Genomic DNA, 17,363 nt, shown 5'->3' with positions numbered 1-17,363 from the left:
CAGTAATGATAGCAAGTGTACAGAGGAAAAAGAGGTGAAACAAATGGGACAGAATATTAGTAATCAGTGGACCTGAACATTTCATTGTACGTTTCTTGCAAATTTTCGGTAAAGGTGAGATTTTTTATTTTTATTTTTTTATTTTTTCTTTCAGTTGATATTTTTAAAAAATGAAACGTTTAAAAAGCTGTCCTAGTGTTAAAGGCAGGGGTTGAAACATGGAGGCAGGTGCAGCGTAAGAAAAATAGAGATGAGCCCGTACGATCCTTGCGATGTGCCGGGCACGTTTTACCTCTCAGTGATCTAATTGTCTCAATCAGCTGCAGGAGGTGTTATTATTACTGCCCCATTTTTTTAAAAATTTTTTTTAATGTTTATTTATTTTTGAGACAGAGAGAGACAGAGCATGAATGGGGGAGGGTCAGAGAGAGGGAGACACAGAATCTGAAACAGGCTCCAGGCTCCGAGCTGTCAGCACAGAGCCCGACGAGGGGCTTGAACTCACAGACCGCGAGATCATGACCTGAGCCGAAGTCGGCTGCTTAACCGACTGAGCCACCCAGGCACCCCTATTACTGCCCCATTTTACAGGTGGGGACACTCACTCAAGATCTCACAGATAGTATGTTGAAGAGCTGGGTTCTGAGGCTGGGAAGGTTGCCTCCAAGAACGTGCTCTTTACTGCTGCTGTGTCAGAATTAAAACCGAGGTATGGGGCACCTGGGTGGCTCAGTCAGTTAAGCCTCTGACCCTTGGTTTCAACTCAGTTCACAATCTCGTGGTTTTGTGAGTTCAAGCCCCATGTCAGGCTCTGCGCTGACAATGAGGAGCCTGCTTGGGATTCTCTGTCTCCCTTTCTCTTCCTCTCTCTCTCTCTCTGCCCCTCCCCTCCTCAAAAAAAATAAACATGAAAAAAACCTGAGATCAGAGACAAACATATCTTATGATTTCACTCATATGTGGAATTTGAGAAACTCAACAGAGTTTCAAACATAAGGGAAGACAAGGAAAAATAAGATAAAAACAAAGATGGGAGACAAATCATAAGAGACTCTTAAATGCAGAGAACAAGCTGAGGGTTGCTGGAGAGGCGTTGGGTGGGGGGATGGGCTAAATAGGTGACAGGCATTAAGGGGGGCACCTTTCGGGATGAGCACTGGGTGTTAAATGTAAGTGATCAATCACTGGGTTCTATTCCTGAAGCCAAGACTACACTGTATGTGAACTAACGTGAAGAAAAAAAAAAAAAAGCTGAGATGCCAATCAGACCATCTGGCTTCAAATCCCACATTCATCATGTTCCTGACTGGGGGTCCATGAACAAGCTACTAGCCTCAGTTGCCTAAAATATTTTTTCTTAATGAGGGTTATATAGGGTGCCTGGCTGGCTCGGTTGGTAGAGTGTGCAACTCCTGATCTTGGAGTCATGAGTTTAAGCCCCACACTGGGTGTAGAGTTTTCCTTTAAAAAACGAGGGCTATAAAAGCACTTACCTTATAGGGTTGTTCTGGCGTTACCTGAGGTAGAGCATTGTTAAGGGCTCAAAAAAGTGCTCGGTGCATAACGAATGTATCATTACGCGTAACCTTCTGGAACCTGGGGCCCGTAGAGCGGTGGCTCCTAAATCCCACCAAGTGTATGGGTGACTGGGAGTAATGAGACAGAAAGCAGTGACCACAGAGGCGAAGGCAGGTTTGAGTCAGGGAAGTTGTTATGTGCAAAATTCACATTTAGCAGGGTGGATGTTCCACGGGATGACTAGAAACCACTGCAGACAACTGTGGAGGTTGGAATTTCGACCCTGTCACTTCCTAGGTCCTTCCTGGATTGTGCAAGTAAATATCCATGGCCAGAACCGTCATCTACACGGACTCCCAAAGGGAGAGAATATTTTGTCTACGCGATAAAACAAACAGCTCATTTACTTTTGGGTCCTGTCTATACTGACAGAAGCCCCTTGGTAAGAGTTCTTGACTCTGTCTCTCGCTGTGTCTATCTGTCCCTCCCCCACTCCCCTGACACACACCATCACACCACCCAGGGTACTTTCGGTCGGAATCCCCATGGATTTGTGTCTAGTAGCCCAAAACTCAGCCTGGCCACACTGACGGCCACTACTCTGCAGAGCATTTCTGTTGGGGATGATACAGGTCCCAGGAGTCCCCACGATAATCACCCCAGAGAACTCTGCTATTTAAAGACAGATAGGTTTGGGGCGCCTGGGTGGCTCGGTCAGTTAAGCGTTCGACTTTGGTTCAGGTCATGATCTCATGGTTCATGAGTTCAAGCCCCATATCGGGTCTCTGTGCTCGCAGCTCAGAGCCTGGAGCCTGTGTCAGATTCTGTGTCTCTGCCCCTCCCCCGCTTGCACTCTGTCTCTCTCTCTCTCTCAAAAATAAATAAACATTCAAAAAAAATTTTTAAGATGGCTACGTTCAATGGGCTATTTTTGACTACAGTTGTTCCTTTAGGGATAGAAAAAGTTAAAGTTAGAAGTTATTTGTGGAGACTGTATATATAGAGACAAAGACAGGGAGACAGAGACAGAGAATGAATTAGCAACCTGGAGGTCAAGGTTTGGCAAAAATGATAACCAACAGGGAGCGGTGGTTGGGAAATTTAGACCAAAGTATCCACAGAAAGGGAAAAGACTTGGAAAACCTGAAAATCGTTCGTGTAGCCCATCAACGAAAACCAGTCCAAACAGAGCTAGGAACAGGTCAGAAGAAAGCGAACCCAGGAATATGGGCCTTTTTGGGGCAATCACTTTAGCTAAGTGTTTCCTGTTCTTCTCAGGGCCAGGCTAGGCTGGTTGTGCGTCGAGCCCAGTGTGCTGGGGGCAGGGTGGGGGGCTAGTGGATGGGCTGGGCTGGGGGGGGGGGGGGTACCAGGGGCTCAGGTATCCCGCAAAGGAGACACAACTTTGAGAAGAAGCCTATAGGTAATGAAATCCTCAGACCGCTTTAGTGTGGGTTTAAATTATTTGTAGGTGGCCGCAGTGAAATGTGAAATGTCCTCTGGGGCTCGATGTAACACCCGTTAGTTTAAACCGACATTGTATCTTTCACCGTCCCTTGCCTCCACATTGCCCATGAACTATGACCTCAACCTAGCCCACGTTCTTAAGATTTTTAAGGTGAGCAATCAAACTTAGGTAAACATCCCCACCAGAGAGAGAGAGAGAGTAACCATGGGCCCAGCTTCCTCCTGAAAGTGCGTGTATATATTTATGTCAAACGTACAATCACAACCCTTGTGTGTTATCGGACTCGCCTATGTTGAAAGAGAATGCTTTGTTGAGGAGGCTGAGTGCCCTGGAAGGAAGTTGCTCAATGTAAGTGGAAACCAAACCCTAGCTTTGGTTTCCTCGGGAAATTTTGCAGTAACTGCTTCTCTATAATTAGTTAGCATGGGCTTGACCAAGGCCTTCAGCCTAGACCCAGCCATCAGATGATAGACACTAGCCACGCACAGACCTCGGAGCCGTCCCACCAGTCGTCTGCTCCGTCCTGGAGCCTGGATGCCTTGGAGTCTTGCGAGTTTGCCTTTGAAGGACCCACCCAGTCTGGGGGTTTGCCGTTGTTTTTCTGAGTCTGCTGCAGATCCAAGAGAAGGAGTGAGGGGAGGAGAGAGGAGGAGGGGTGACGAGGGCTTGGTGCAAAGCAGAGTCACTTCCATCTATCACCCATCTATCACAGGCACACATGTGAAAGGCGGTTCCCTTGTCAATAAAAGGGGGAAAGGAGTTAACAATCTCAGATCTGTTTTTGCTTTTTCACTGATGAGGAAATAAATCCAGAGAGGTTAAGTGGCCCAAGGTTGTGAGTTTACGGTAAGTGGCCGAGACTTCTGGCTTCCCGCCCAGGGCCTGTTCTCACTACTGACCCGCTTCCCACCCCCAATATGACACTGAGGACGGCAGAGTGACAGGTGCTGCTGATAAACCTCCTGATGGCTGATTGACCATCCATCACTCATCAATCAGCTATTGATGTCTTATCAGGCCGCCAGATGGTGCCTGGAAGGTGCAGAAAGGCTTCAACTCATGCCATCTTTCCCACAAAGAGCTTGATCTGTACTTTGAGATGTGACACATATTCAAAACGTGTGAAAGACAGTGCAAAACCAGGGCGGGGGAGTGTGGAGATCAATGTCACGGCAATGAGAGGAGGGAGAACCCTCTTCAAGGAACCTCCCTGGTGGGCTTTGCAGAGGTGAGCCCAGCGCTGAGCCTGGAGGATGCCTTCCAGACACAAGGGCAGGAGGGCAGCCCAGGCCCCTGCAGGGACAGTGTCAGCAGCAGAAACTGAGGGGTCTGTGAGGACCTGAGGGGGTCTCCTGGCACGGGGGTATGGTCACACTAGGAGAGATGGCCGCTCCCGATCGCCTGGACCTACCGGCTGCCCCCCTTCCCCTCCCGCCTGACTGATGGGCGAATCACGGTGATGCAGTTGCTTGCCAACACCCCCTTCTGGATCCTTCATTACCCCTCCCCCACCGGCCTTCTCCTTGGCTCTTCTAGCCCTTGATCTGGCTTCCCTACCCTTCTCACGGCCACCAGAATTCTCTTGCTAAAGAGCCAATGTTGCTATGTCCTCGCTCTGCTTTTAGATCCAACCAACCCACTGCCTGTAGGATAAGTCCCTGCTCCTTTGCAGGGGAGACCAGGCCCTTCAAGGGCTGACCACACCTACTTTCTCTCCCCTCTCCCCCCACCCAGCCCCTGCATCCTTGGACCCAGGCTCATGTCCTCATAGCCCCTTCCTACAAACAACAGGCATTACTCTCCGTGAGGGTAATGAGAGCTGAATCTTCCATGAGTTTCTGGCATAGTTCCTTCAGCCAAGAAAGTCTCTATGACTATTTGCCTCCTGACTTTTCTATTGAGGCTCACCTCGAATGCATCACCTCCTCCATGAAGCCTCCCTTTCTTGCTGCTCAGGTTCCTGGCCCTGAGCTCTGATATCACATTGTTGTTCCTGTTCCCTATTTGTTTAAATATCTACCTCTTCTGTAAGCTGGGCACCCAGGGCCTGATTCTCATTCTGTTATGCCCAGGGCTTGCTATAGCTTATTGTTCATAGAGTGTTCTTTTTTTTTTTAATTTTTTTAATGTTTATTTATTTTTGAGAGACAGAGCACGAGCAGGGAAGGGCCAGAAAGAGAGGGAGACACAGAATCTGGAGCAGGCTCCAGGCTCTGAGCTGCCAGCACAGAGCCGGACGCAGGGCTCTAACCCATGAACCGTGAGATCATGACCTGAGCCGAAGTTGGACGCTCAACTGATTGAGCCACCCAGGTGCACCCATAGAGTGTTCTTAATAAAGATCTGCTGAATGAAGGAGTGAATGAAGGAGTGGAAAAGTATGATAGAGAGGAATAAAAAATGAAGCCAGATTTTCAGGTCACTGGGACAAAATCAGGAGAGGACACTGTGCAGATGTGGCCCCATGGAGAGGCCAACTCTGCCCCAAGAAAGGTTGGGGTTTGCCCCTCCTGCAGTCGTCCCCCTCTGTTACTGAGCACTCCACCCTCCAAGACTGAGATTAGGGCTGCAGAGTGACTGCAGAGGTCACAACAGCAGAACTTTCACACATTTTTAAAAACCTATTTTGATGGTAAAAGCCAAAAAATAACACAGGAAGTCAGGACGAAAAAAGAAAGTTGGCGACGATCCCATGACCTCAATACGATCAATTACTATTGTTTTTTGATGTCCAGTCCAGTCTTTTTCCTTAGGTCTTGTGATGGTTAATTTCATGTTAGCCTTATAGGCTAAGGGATGAACAGAGGGCTGGTGAAACATCGTTCTTGGGGTGTCTCTGAGGGTGTTTCCAAAAGAGATTAGCATGTAAATCAGAAGACTGAGTAAAGATTGCCTCACCAAGGCATGTGGGCATCATTCAGTCTTGATGTAGGGCACAAAGGCAGAGGACGGATGAATGGTCTCTCTCCTCTCGAGCTGGGGTGCTCATCTTCTCCTGACCTTGGCCATCAGTTCTCCTGGTTCTTAGGTCTTCACACTTGGACCGGTACTTACACCATTGGCTCCCCTGTTTCTCAGGCCTTTGGGTTTGGACTGGGATGGCACCATGGGCTTTTCTGGACCTCTCCAGCTTGCAGACAGCAGACTGTAGGGCTTCTCAGCCTCCACAATTCTGAGCCAGTCCCTCATAATGAATCTCCTTCAGAAATCAACACGCTGTACACCTTAAACTTACAGTGTTATATGTCCTTTGGGATGTGAAATGTTGGGGTCGGGAAGTGAACGTTCAAGAAAGGATTCTTGAGACGTCTTCGGTGCAAAAAAAGATGGTTTTATTAAAGCATGGGGATAGGATGTGTGGGCAGAACGAGCTGCCTTGGGGTTGTGAGGGGTGGCTGATTCTACACTTTCAAGTCGGGAGGGGGTTAGCCATAGTGGAGTCTCCAAGGCATTTGGAAGCAAGGCTTCTAGGACCTTAGGAGCTATTTACTACCGTCTAGTAAACCATTAGTCATGAGACCCTTTAGATGTATATCAGTGGAGCCACGTGTTTGGAAGATGACTGCTAACATTTATCTTTGGGGGGAGTAGACATAAAGGAAGTTTCCAAAGGGATTTTTATATGTTAAAGAGGACCTACAGGATCCTGGAGAGGTCAGGCTAATGTCAGGCTATGGTTGCCTTTTGCCTCTAGCAAAGTATTCACATCAAGGCAGTTGAGCTCCTGGAGGAAGGTCACTCTGCCTCTCTCAAGTACTTGTCAATGGCTGCAAAGGAGATGAAATCTTCTTCTATATTTCTTTTGCCTTTGTTCTCCACATCAAACTGTCTATCAGCAAAGCTGTAAAAAAAAAAAAAACAATCTCTTTCTATGTACCCATAAATCTCCTACTGGCTCTCTTTCTCTGGAGAACCCTACTTCATGTCTATAGTTGCAATTATGGTTTTTTAAGTAGAGCAGATAAGCAGGAAATCAAAATTCTTGAGAACATGTCTTTTATATGCCTTCCAGTGTTCTGCATACAATGGGCGCTCAATAGGTAATTTTAGGCAGACTGGCCTGTATCCTGACCAAAAGCTTTTGTGAAAGGTGATGTCACCACCCTAGCAACCCTTCCAGAAGGAAGCCTGTGATAACATCTCTCCAGTACCTCCAGCCTTCTCTTTCCTGCCTGGAACACCACTTTCCTCCCTTCGTGTTGTATTTTTCATTACTCAACACGCCATTCGGTCAACAAACATTTAGCGAGTGCCGGTTGTAGAGTGGGTCCTGGGCTACAGTCCCCATGCTTCCTGCCCTGTGGCTTTGCTGACCTGCAAGCCTGTGCCTCCACCCTCGTGACAATCCTGCCCAGAGCCTCCTCGAGACCCTTTATTGGTGGCTCACCGCTCAGCGCTTATCCAGTTAAACCAAAAGTCCATGTGTACTCAAGTTCCTTCTTTTGTCTGTGCTGCACCCAGAAGCAAAATAATTGTCCAGCTGTCCTGAGAACAGCCAACAGTTGGGATTGTGTCAGCGAGTCTTTGTTCAGTTCCTATAAAGGACTGTCTATTAGGTAATAATCCGTTCCAAATGGAAAAGACGCCTTTCGTAAGGCCTGAAATTAATGATTGCCACATCCCCCTCCAGGCCCACAAACAGTTCTTTCACTAAGAAAGAACAAGCTTGACTAACTAGAAAGAGTCTTGAAAACGTCTTTTCTAGCTCTAAAAATCATGGGATCTGGCTGCAGAGACAAGCAAAGGATGACAGTGCGTGAGGGGAGCTCCTGTGAAGAGAGGCGAGCCAGGGGCGCCTGGCATGGGCGGAGCTGCCACGCTGCTGCCCTCGCTGCTTTTCCTCCGTGCAGGGAGCATCAGCAAGGGTGGGCTTGCGGAGGGCGACGCCGTCACAGGACGGCGCTTGGACGAGGGCATCACCTCCACGCAGGCGAAACACCACGTGAGCTTGGGAGGAGCTCGTCCCACATCCCGACAAGAACCGCGCTCACCCGTGGCGGCTCAGCACTCTTCAGCCTCCCCGTAAACTCGCAAGGATGAGGCAGGAAAGAAAGTCAGATTTCAGACACGCCGGCGCTCTTGCCGGACAGGCAGCTGGAACTTTCCGTAAGGCGCACGTGTGTGTGTGTGTGTGTGTGCGTGTGTGTGTGTGCACTCACACGTTGTCACGGGCTGAACTTTATCCCCCTGATATTCATACGTTGAAGTCTTAACTCCCGGGACCTCAGAATGTGACTGTGGTTGGACACAGGGCCTTTCGAGAGGTACTTAAGGTTCAATGAGGTCATCAGAGTGGGCATTAATCCCTCTGACTGGCGTCCTTACGATAAAGGGAGGTTGGGACACAGACACACAGTGGGACGACCACGTGGAGACACAGCGGGAACACAGCCACCGTTAAGCCACGGAGATTGGCCTCGGGAGACGCCAAACTTGCCGAAGGGGACCAGAATATGCCACCCCAGATGTGCCACTTCTTGATTATGTTGAGCTGAAGGCAATGAAGACGTAGCACATTCAGAGGAAAAATTTTCTCTCTACCTGAACTGCCTGGAAGAAGTGAAAAAGGGGCCTGAGCTAGAACAAGAACAACGGCCGGAGGTAACTTTCTTATCTGAAAGACTTACCTGCGTGGCAGGACAAACGTCTGACTGCCAAACATCCGCTCTTTCTCATGGTCCTGTGCTGTGAATCACCCCCTCCCCTTTGAAGCCCCATAGGATGGCACGAAAGCCTCAGGTGCCCGACTGCCTTTGGGTCCCATGTTTTCATGGGGCTCCTGCACGTACAAAATTAAAATAGATTTTCCCCCTGTCGATCTATCTTATGTCAGTTTAATTATCGGAGCAAAGAACCTAGAAGGGTAGAAGGAAATTATTTCCTCCCCTACATGGCCAACACCTTGGTCTCTGACCTGTAGCCTCCAGATCCGTGAGAAAATTAACTCGTATTGTGTAAGCTGCCCAGTCCACGGTACTTTGCGGAAGCTCAGGCAGACTAATGCACCCACTCCCACACATTCACACACTCTCACGCTCATGTAGAAACACTTTCACACACTCAGCCTCGCACACACACACACACAGACTCATATACTCATACACCATCTACACAGACACACATCAAACACGCTCACTCACACATATATCCTTATACACTCCCCCCCACACACATAGACACACACACACACACAAATCACACTCTCACATACTCACCCACGCAGACATGCTCGCACTTATCTCAAACACAAACACTCGTACCCGTTCTTGCACAGACTCGCACTCAAACGCACACTCACCCACACAGATACATACTCTCACACACCCACACACGCCACACTTCACCCTCACCCACACTTCCCGAGCCCCGAGACTTGGGCTGTTGTGGCTCGGGCCTGCACTGAGGCCAGTTCCCTTCCTTTGGTCTCTCTCAACCTCATTCCTCTTGCTAGAACATTCGATCCATCTGGGGCCTTCTGCCTGGAGTCTGACTTCTGGCATTCCGGCACTCCCTGCGTGCCTGGCACTTTGCTTTTCTGTCTCCAACTTTGGCCTGGACGGGAGCAGAGTGGCCGAGATGCTATTGACCGCAGGCAGGGCGCACACACTCTGAGTCTCAAGATTCTTATCCCTAAAATCAGTAATCTAAACTAGCACAGTGGTTCTCAAAGTGTGGTCCCCAGACCAATAGCATCAAGGTCACCTGGGACTCATTAGAAATGCACATTCTCAGGGCACCCGGATCGCTCCGTTGGTTGAGCGTCGGACTCTTGATTTCAGGTCAGGTTGTGATCCCAGGGTCATGGGATCGGACCCCGTGTTGGGCTCTGCATTTAGCATGGCACCTGCTTAAGATTCTCTCTCTCTCTCCCCCCACTCATGCACACTCTCTCTCTCTCTCTAAAAAAGTAAAAAAAAGACATGCACATTCTCAGGCTCCACCCACATATACTGAATCAGAACCTCTGAGGGGGTAGAGCCCAGAAATCTGTGTTTTAACATGTCCTTTGGGAAGTTCTGACCCAGGCTAAAGTTTGAGAATCACTGAACTGCAATATCTCTAAAATTTCTGTTCGGTAATAAGCCTCCCAGACTTGCTGTGTGTATTGGGTTATTTATGAAATGCCTTCAATGCGCCCATTCCCTTCCAAACATCATCTCTACAATCCCCTAAAGTAGGTGTCACGAAACAGTGTTTTCTGGAGTCGCCTGGTGGCATCCAACTTCGGCTCAGGTCATGATCTCACGGTTCGTGAGTTCGAGCCCTGCATCAGGCGCTCGGCTGTCAGCACAGAGCCTGCTTCTGATCCTCTGTCCTGCTCTCTCTCTCTCTCTCTCTCTGCCCCTCCCAGCTCATTCTCGCTCTCTTTCTCTCTCTCTCTCTCTAAATAAATAAACTTTAAAAAACGATTTTTAAAAAGTGTTTTCCAGATGAGTGACACGAGGCGCAGAGAGGCTAAGTAACTCACGAGGGGACACACAGCTGGAGATGAGCAGGAGGAGGATTTGAACTGGGGCTGTCCCACCACGCTCTCTCCTGCCACAGTGACGAGGGCCTGACCCCCTATCAGCACCCAGGGAATGTCATTTTCTGGTGGTCCTATGACCCTCAGGTACCTGCCCTTCACACCTTGACCAGCATTTCTAGTGTCTACCACTGCCTATGTGAAGTGTCTTCCAGCTCCCCTCCATCCCCTCCCCCAGTTCCGCCTTCCTTTGGTTTTCACAGTGGCGAGTGGCGAGTGCCGAGGCACCCCAGCACTCCCCGGATCCCACAACCCTCGGAGTCAGCTTGGCTACTGGAGGAAAGCCTCTGTCCTAAGTTCCGGACCGTGATGGCCTGGAAAAATGCACCCTCTCTCCTCACCGTCTCTCCTTACGAAGAGAACCTCCTCCTGCGGGTGGCTGTTGAGACCATCAAAGATCTGATCCTCACAAAACCCCAACACCTGTGGGGGAAGACGATGCTTGCGTAACGTTCCCATGGACGAAGCCTGAGGCATGTGGGCATTGAGCGGAAGGTGAGCCCTCTCCCAGTACAGGTATTTGGGTGCGGCTGGACCACCCTGAGGCATACTTTGCTTCTTTCCCATTTCAGAGAGGCTCACCCCGCCCCACCTGGTTCTCTCCCAGCAACAAACATCCTGCTGTTCTCAGTAGGGCCTGCTTAGCGGTGCGTCCCCTACCCGGAAGACAGGGATTTTGTCTTGTCCCTGCTGTAGCCCTAGTCCACACACATAGAAGTGTCTCATCAATATCTGTTGATCGAGCGAATGACTGCTGTCCCGTCTACCGGTTTCTGCCTCATGGGAGAGCTTCACACACATGCATGCACGTGCCTCAGGGCCGGTGGAGGAGAGGCCAAGTTAGGGCAAGGAGGTAGGGCACGGGAGCCCTAACAGAGGGAGGGTGATGATGGGGCAAGAGCAAAGCACAAGGGGCCGAGGGGGAGCCGGGAACGGGTCTTTGCACAGTTGGGACTGAAAATGAAGCCCAGCTGAGGGCGAAGGAAAAGTATCATAAACCGGAAATCAGTCCCAAGACCTGATAAGGATGTTTTTCAGATTATGGAGGAGGTCTGCTCACAGACAAATTATTATTTGTTGTGCCGAGTGCACAACGGTCACTGATGGTCGCCTGCCTGTGAACCTCCCCGTCAGTCTGTGTTCAGACCAGCTGGCGGGGATGCCTCGTGGGCAGGGCTAATTTGGTAACATGCAGAGGTGCACCACGGGGGTTTTTGTGGGCTGGACTTTCACCCTAAGTGATGCTAGGTTTAGTTCTGTTTTCTGTCTGCAGAGAATTCCTGCACCACTTGTCCTTTGGGGGAAGCACTGTGCATAATGCGGTACACAGGGTGCCCTGCGCCAGATTTCATGGCAGCGTGACCAGGCTGGAGACTCCAAGCCGTCTGTGACCAGGTTAAAATTCAGTCCTCCCACCTCAAGCCCCTCCTCTTCCCCGGGGCCCGGCTCCTCTGTTTTAATGGGTCCTCTGGTCATTCCCGGTAATTCCGCGACCCGGGCCCCCGCCGTCAGCAGAAGGGCGCGGCTCACCTTCGGTTTCTACGCCGCCCGCGGTGTAGAACAGGTCTGGAACAGGGCTGTCGCTACTGCCCTCTAGACGCAGGCAGTGGTTACAGAGATCAGCTCCGGAACCGAGGGGTGTGGTGAACCAAACTCCAGGCAAGGGAGGCGGCGGAAAACAGCAGCGATCTGTCTACTCCTTTGCAGCGATAACCTGGTGTGTGAGGTTAAGTTCACACTCGTTGCGGGCGCGCCCTGCCAGCTGCCTTCCCGTGGGAAGGGCCGTCGGTTGTAAGTGAAGACACATGGTTGCTAGACAAACTGCCTCACCAGAAGTCAATCAGGGAGGAGTGGAGTTATCCCAGGGATGGATTTACTCAGTCCTGGCGAAGCCGCGTGACCAGGATGATCCAGCTTCGTGAACAGCCTTTCTATTCAGTTGTTCTCCCGGCTTAGGGGGTGTGTTCGATGTCAACAGAGGCTCTCCACTACGTGCACCGGGGACACCTATGGAGAGGAAAGTTGTAGGCATTACGTTCCTCCTGCTCAGCGCAGCCAGGCGTGTGATGCCTTCTGAAGTTCCTGTAAAAGTCATTTTATTAGGAATTAATAACTGAAGGCGGCAGGGGTGGGGTGGGTGGGGAGCTAGGTGGCTCAGCCAGTTAAGTGTCCGTCCAGCTCTTGATTTCGGCTCAGGTCATGATCTCACAGTTTGCGGGACTGAGCCCCGTGTAGGGCTCCACAGTCAGTGGGAAGCCTGCTTAGGATTCCTTCTCTCCCTCTCTCTCTGCCCCTAGCTCCCCTGCAATAAACAGGCAAAAATAACCGTGAAGCGATGAAGGGGGTCAAAGGCACAAACTTCCACTTATAAAATAAATAAGTGCGGGCCTTGTAATGCACAGCAATGTGACTACATAGGTAACAATACTGTATTGCATGTTTGAAAGTTGCTAAGAGAACAGATCTCAAAAGTTCTCATCACAAGGGAAAAAGTGTGTAACTGTATGTGGTCTGTATGTGGTGATGGATGTTTTCTAGACTTTATTGTGGTGATCATTTTGCAATACATACAGATATCAAATCATTATGTTGTACACCTGAAACTAATATAATGCTGTATATCAATTATATCTCAATATAAAGAATTTTTAAAATTTTATTTGAAAAAAAATATTAGTGTTTATTTTTGAGGGAGAGACAGAGTGCAAGGAGGGGAGGGGCAAAGAGAGCGGGAGACAGAGAATCTGAAGTAGACTCCAGGCTCCAAGCTGTCAGCACAGAGCCCAACACAGGGCTTGAAACCATGAACCGTGAGATCATGACCTGAGCCAAAGTTGAACGCTTAACCGAGTGAACCACCCAGGTGCCCCTCAATAAAAAGAATTCTTAAAAATAGCCGTGAAGTTTTGTCAGCCATCTCTAGGCACAGAGTGGATCTTTGACTAGTAAACGAATAATGTGAAAATAATACAGCAAAAGGAATCTAATCACTAAACCCAGGCTAAAATTCCTGATTCTTCTATATATTCAAAGAACTTGTGAATAATGAGCTAATGAGAGGCGCCTGGGTGGCTCAGTCAGTTCAGCATCTGACTCTTGATTTAGGCTCAAGTCATGATCTCACAGTTTCATGGGTTCCAGCCCTGCATCAGGCTCTGCTCTGACAGCACGGAGCCTGCTTGGGATTCTCTCTCTCTCTCTCTCTCTCTCTCTCCCTCTCTGCCTCTCCCCAGCTTGCACACTCTCTCTCAAAATATATAAATAAAATTTAAGAAAAATAAAATTGACCTCTAAAAACTGAGCTAATGACACATTGCCCCAGGGAAAGGAGGTTTTATCTTTGCTTGAACTCCAGATGTGCAAGTAAATACTATAAAAACCAAATGGGTGACCAACAAATTCTAACTTTTTGAAATAGAGGAATTATTCCTCAATTATATCGCCAGGGTAGGTCAATGGCAGGAAGAGGTAAGGAAATAAAAATAGGAAAGGAGTCATTAAGCTCCTGGCTGGGATGATCACAAAACCCAGGTGAGAATGTGGCCATAGACGATGGACTCTCCACAGGGTGGCCGGCTTCTGGGCTCTGAAGGGGACAGTTCAGTGATCTGACCTTCCCCCAGGACGGGGGTGGGGGGTCCGAGGAGAGCCCATAGCAGCCCTTTCTTCCCCAACCCTCAGGCACCTCAGGCCTTCCTGAGACAGTCTGCTTCGCCTAAGGCTATTCTGTTTCATTTCCCACTTTCCCTTTCAGGCCAGGGTCAAGGGAACCTAATAAGCAAATGGTTACAAAACTTCCGGAACACAGAGCTCCCTAACATACAAAACCCGATTTCCCTTAAGAAATGGGCAGCTGTCTCCATTTCTTTTTGGAAAGAGGTGACGTATAAAATATTTATATTCATTAAATAGAGTCATTTGTCCTAAAATAACATGTCAGCTTACCTCTGGGCAGGAAGTCTCATCTGCCCACGAGCACACCCATCTGCTTATACTTAGGGCCATGGTGCCTGCCTGCTGGCGAAAGTCACCAAAAAGTTGTGACCGCCAGTTGACCCAAGAGCTGGCCCCAGGCCATCAGAGGCTTCTCGCCCTCTCCTGTCCTTGGAATGTGGGTCTAGCTCGCCTTTCCTGCTCCTACAGTCTCCTCCAAGGATACAGCCTTGAGATAATGATGTGTCGCTGAGAACACCTGCAAGGTATACTTAACCCAGTTACGGCCTCTCTATAGATAAACTTAAGATGTGGTGGCAAGGGTGGGGATCCATTTGTCTTGCAGCCACCCAAGATGAGCCTCGTATGCAAGTTCCCTTTGCTTATTAAAGCTGCCTCCTAGGGGCGCCTGGGTGGCTCTGTCGGTTAAGCGCCCAACTCTTGGTTTCAGCTCAGGTCATGATCTCACGGGTCATGGGTTTGAGTCCCACATCGGGCTCTACACTGACAGCGCGGAGCCTGCTTGGGATTCTCTCTCCCTCTGTCTCTGCCCCTCCCCTGCTCACTTTCTCTGTCTCTCAAAATAAATAAATAAACTTAAAAAAAAAGAGAGAGAGACAGAGTTCTTGTCTTCACAAAACTCGCAGGCCAGTCTTGGAAGTGGATTCAGAAATGGGTCATTTCAGTGCCTGGTGAGAAATGCCCCGGTGAGGGAAAGTTGGGGACAGTGGCGGTGGGGAAGGCTGTTGGCTGGGGGCGATGACAGAAGGGAGAGGGAGAGGCAGAGTGCCGGGCTCACCTACCCCGGGTCTGCAGGGACCCTGAGGGCAGCACTAGAGTGCATCCCCTGTCCTGGCCAGACTTTTGCAGGAGCACTTCCTCCCCAGAGGGCAGAGCAGGTGGCCCTGCCCAGACCCCTTCTCTCGCTGTCACAGCCGCATCTTCCTCTTTGTCACTTTCACGTGCTACCTTCGATCATAGACAGGAACTACTGCAAGACCCGCATCAGCCATGGGTGAAGTGGCTCCGGAGATCGGGGACGTGGCTCGTGTGTGCCTCAGAGGCCACCCGCAGACTAAAGGGTACGGCCCATTCCCTGGGGTGTGCACCTTCCCCACCCTCACCCCCACCCCCATCCCCGCCGGGCACAGCACGTACCAGTGACCCCAGGAGGATGGACTCACGGGCACTAAGCTGTGAAGCAGAACCAAGGAGCTTCCCATTTTCAAGGTTCTGCAATTGGCAACATGGGGGAAAATCTTTCCCCATCTCTCTCAGCTAGAAATTCTTTTCATTGTAAAGACAATGCTTGCTTACAATAAAGCACTTTTTGGAAAATGTTTATTTATTTATGAGAGAGACAAAGGGGCAGAGAGAGACAAAGAGAGAGGGCACAGGGGAGGGGCAGAGAGAGAGGGAGAGAGAGATCCCAAGCAGGATTCTTGCTGTCGGCACAGAGCCCAATGCAGGGCTCAAACCCACAAACCATGAGATCATGACCTGAGACGAAACCAAGAGCTGGACGCTTAACCGAATACGCCACCCAGGAGCCCCATACAGTAAAGCATTCTAGAGACAGTAGAGGACATGGGCCGCCTGAGTGGCTCAGTCGGTTAAGCGTCGTCTGACTTCAGCTCAGGTCATGATCTCATGGTTTGTGGGTTTGAGCCCCGCATCGGGCTCTGTGCTGACAGCTCGGAGCCTGGAGCCTGCTTCGGATTCTGTGTCTCCCTCTCTCTCTGCTCCTCCCCTATTCATGCTCTATCTCTGTCTCTCAAAAGTAAATAAACATTAAAAAAAAAAAAGAGAGAGAGAATACTGATGCCTCATCCCAGACTCAGAGGCTCTGACTTAAAACGGGACTGACACTGCGAACGGAGGGTTGACTAGGACCACCGGGCTCTGCCACGGGGTTGCTGTTAGACAATGGCTCGGGCTGGAGTCACCTGGGAGGTCTCCTCACCTGAATATCTGGCGGCTGATGCTTGCTGTAGGCTGGGGCCTCAGCAGGGACTACCAGGCCAGACACGTATACATGACCTCCCCATATGGCCTGGCCTTCCTCACATCACAGATGCTGGGCTCCTAGAGACAGAGTCCAATGGGACCAGGAGAAGCTGTTTTACTTTGCTAGATTACCGTCAGATTTCACACGGCAGGCCCTCGTAGTCACGGGCTTCCTTCGATTCAGATAGAGGGAGCATAGGCCCTACTTCTCGGGAGGAACGCCAACATCATATCAACACAAAATCGTAAGAATACGTGGGATGGGAGACAGTGTCACAGCCGTCTTGAAAAATACCATCTGCCACAGGGCGGAGTTTGGACACATTCGGCTCATGACTTGTAGGCCAGTGCTTTCATTCTAGTTCACAAGCACATGGTGCAGTAGAACAGGCAGGAATTGACTACATACAGATTAAAATCTTCTTTTAACAGTATTTATCATATATATGACAAAAGGCTAGTTAGCTTTATTTTTTTTTTAATGTTTATTTATTTTTGATAGAGACTCAGAGTGTGAGTTGGGGAGGGGTGGAGAGAGAGGGAGACATAGAATCCGAAGCGGGCTCCAGGCTCTGGGCTGTCAGCACAGAGCCTGACATGGGGCTCGAACCCATGGACCATGAGATCATGACCCGAGCCGAAGTTAGACGCTTAATGGACTGAGCCTCCCAGGTGTACCTTAACATTTTAATAATAGCAAGTCTTATTCTAGAGAAATGAGTAAGGACACTTTAAGTACAAGGGTGTTAATTGTTATTTACTACAGGAAGGAAGGAAGGAAGGAAGGAAGGAAGGAAGGAAGGAAGGAAGGGAAAATGGAAGGGAAAGAAAGGAAGGAAGGAAGAAAGAAAGAAAGAAAGAAAGAAAGAAAGAAAGAAAGAAAAACAATGAAACATCCTAAATGTTTTTCAA

The 17,363-nt window shown here is 49.6% G+C and overlaps 1 protein-coding gene across 3 annotated transcripts in view; it reads right to left on the bottom strand.

The window, feature by feature from the left end:
• Window positions 1–12,431, bottom strand: part of LYST (lysosomal trafficking regulator) — a 252,313-nt gene extending 239,882 nt beyond the window's left edge. For 2 of the 3 annotated variants that reach the window (XM_049644953.1, XM_049644958.1), the window contains exon 1: window positions 12,042–12,431. The gene's annotated coding sequence lies outside the window, so the exon portion shown is untranslated. Of the gene's footprint in view, window positions 1–3,476; window positions 3,805–12,041 lie in introns of those variants that run through there. The other variant, XM_049644956.1, reaches the window with a different exon arrangement.
• Window positions 12,432–17,363: the final 4,932 nt, after the last annotated feature.

Source organism: Panthera uncia, chromosome D2 (genome assembly GCF_023721935.1).
Source record: "Panthera uncia isolate 11264 chromosome D2, Puncia_PCG_1.0, whole genome shotgun sequence".
NCBI classification, from domain to species: domain Eukaryota; kingdom Metazoa; phylum Chordata; class Mammalia; order Carnivora; family Felidae; genus Panthera; species Panthera uncia.
Note: the sequence above shows the minus strand (reverse complement) of the source record. Positions and strands in the feature narration are given on the sequence as shown.